This window comes from Schistocerca piceifrons, unplaced genomic scaffold, assembly GCF_021461385.2.
Source record: "Schistocerca piceifrons isolate TAMUIC-IGC-003096 unplaced genomic scaffold, iqSchPice1.1 HiC_scaffold_1544, whole genome shotgun sequence".
NCBI lineage: Eukaryota > Metazoa > Arthropoda > Insecta > Orthoptera > Acrididae > Schistocerca > Schistocerca piceifrons.
This window is the reverse complement of record NW_025727396.1, coordinates 10,417,261-10,420,275: the sequence shown is the minus strand read 5'-3', so window position 1 is coordinate 10,420,275 and position 3,015 is coordinate 10,417,261.

Sequence of the window (3,015 nt, the reverse complement as noted above, 5' to 3'; positions counted from 1 at the left end):
GGAATAAAATAGGAAAGGCACAATGCCGACTTAAGTACAAGAAGACTGACCCTTCCTATTGTCTATGTTTTGAACGATTCCTGTGACACTAGTTATAGATTCCGATGCTTCACTTCAGGTTTACTGTATCCCTCTGACCCTCTTATTGACGATGAAACACAGAAATTGCATCGGAATTAAATACAAAAGGCACAAAGCCGACTTAAGTACAAGAAGACTGTCTCTTCTTTCTGACTATGTTGTGAACATTTCCTGTGAGACCAGTTTTAGAGTCTGATGCTTCATTATATCTTTATTGTATCCCTTAGACCTTCTTATTGACGATGAAACACAGAAATTGCATCGGAATTAAATTCAAAAGGCTCAATGCCGACTTTAGTACAAGTAGACTGACTCTTCTTACTGTCTATTTTTAAAACCATTCCTGTGACACTAGTTATAGATTCCGATGCTTCACTTCAGGTTTACTGTATCCCTCTGACATTCTTATTTACGATGAAACACAGAAATTGCATCGAATTAAATAGAAAAGGCATAATGCCGGCTTAAGTACAAGAAGACTGACTCTTCTTACTGTCTATTTTTTGAACCATTCCGGTGGCACTAGTTATAGTTTCCGATGCTTCACTTCTCGTTTACTGTATCACTTGGACCTTATTATTGAAGATGAAACACAGAAATTGCATCGGAATTAAATACAAAAGACACAATGCCGATTCAAGTACAAGAAGACTGACTCTTCCTACTGTCTATGTTTTGAACCATTCTTGCGACATTCTGATGCTTCACTTCAGGTTTACTGTATCCCTCTGACCTTCTTATTGACGATGAAACACAGAAATTGCATCGGAATTTAGTAAAAAAAGCACAATGCCGACTTAAGTATAAGAAGATTGACTCTGCTAACTGTCTATGACTTGAACCATTCCTGTGATACCAGTTTTAGATTTCGATGCTTCACTTCAGGTTTACTGTATCCCTTGGACCCTCTAATTGACGATGAAACACATACATTGCATCGGAATTAAATAGAAAAGGCACAATGCCGACTTAAGTACCAGAAGACAGACTCTTCCTACTGTCTATTTTTAACCATTCCTGTGACACTAGCTATAGATTCCAATGCTTCACTTCAGGTTCACTGTATCCCTTGGGCCCTCTTATTGACGACAAAACACAGAAATTGCATCAAGATTACTTAGAAAAGGCACAATGCCGACTTAAGTATAAGAAGGGCGACGCTTCTTACTTACTATGATTTGAACATTTCCTGTGAGACCAGTTTTAGATTCCGATGCTTCACTATGTGTTTACTGTATCCCTTGGACCTTCTTACTGATGATGAAACACACAAATTGCATCGGAATTAAATACAAAAGGCACAATGCCGACTTAAGTACAAGAAGACTGACTCTTCTTGCTGTGTATGGTTTGATCCATCCCTGTGACAGTAGTTATAGATTCCGATGCTTCACGTAAGGTTTACTCTATCCCTCTGACCTTCGTATTGACGACGAAACACAGAAACTGCATCGGAATTAAATAGAAAAGGCACAATGCCGACTTAAGTACATGGGGACTGACTCTTCTTACTGTCTATGTTTTGAACCATTCCTGTGACACTAGTTATAGATTCCGATGCTTTACTTCAGGTTTACTGTATCCCATGGACCTTCTCATTGACGACGAAACACAGAAATTGCATCGGAATTAAATAGAAATGGCACAATGCCGACTTAAGTACAAGAAGACTGACTCTTCCAACTGTCTAAGTTTTGAACCATTCCTGTGACACTAGTTATAGATTCCGATGCTTCAGTTCAAGTTTACTGTATCCCTCTGACCCTCTTATTGACGATGAAACACAGAAATTGCATCGGAATTAAATAGAAAAGGCACAATGCCGACTTAAGTACAAGAAGACTGACTCTTCTTACTGTCTATGTTTTGAACCATTACTGTGACACTAGTTTTAGGTTCCGATGCTTCACTATATCTTTATTGTATCCCTTGGACCTTCTTATTGACGATGAAACACAGAAATTGCATCGGAATTAAATTCAAAAGGCACAATGCGACTTTAGTACAAGTAGATGACTCTTCTTACTGCCTATGTTTAAAACCATTCCTGTGACACTAGTTATAGATTCCGATGCTTCACTTCAGGTTTACTGTATCCCTCTGACATTCCTATTTACGATGAAACACAAAAATTGCATCGGAATTAAATAGAAAAGGCCCAATGCCAAGAAGACTGACTCTTCTTACTGTCTATTTTCTGAACCATTCCGGTGACACTAGTTATAGTTTCCGATGCTTCACTTGAGGTTTACTGTATCACTTGGACCTTCTTATTGACGATGAAACACAGAAATTGCATAGGAATTAAATACAAAAGGCACAATGCCGATTCAAGTACAAGAAGACTGACTCCTCCTACTGTCTATGTTTTGAACCATTCTTGTGACATTCCGATGCTTCAATTCAGGTTTACTGTATCCCTCTGACCTTCTTATTGACGATGAAACAAAGAAATTGGATCGGAATTAAATACAAAAGGCACAATGCCGGCTTAAGTACAAAAACACTGTCTCTTCTTTCTGACTATGTTGTGTGCAATTCCTGTGAGACCAGTTTTAGATTCCGATGCTTCACTATATGTTTATTGTATCCCTTGGACCTTCTTATTGAAGATGAAACACAGAAATTGCATCGCAATTAAATACAAAAGGCACAATGCCGACTTAAGTACAAGAAGACTGACCCTTCCTATTGTCTATGTTTTGAACGATTCCTGTGGCACTAGTTATAGATTCCGATGCTTCACTTCAGGTTTACTGTATCCCTCTGACCCTCTTATTGACGATGAAACACAGAAATTGCATCGGAATTAAATAGAAAAGGCACAATGGCGACTTAAGTACAAGAAGACTGACTCTCCTTACTGTCTATGTTTTGAACCATTACTGTGACACTAGTTATAGATTCCGATGCTTCACTTCAGGTTTTCTGTAT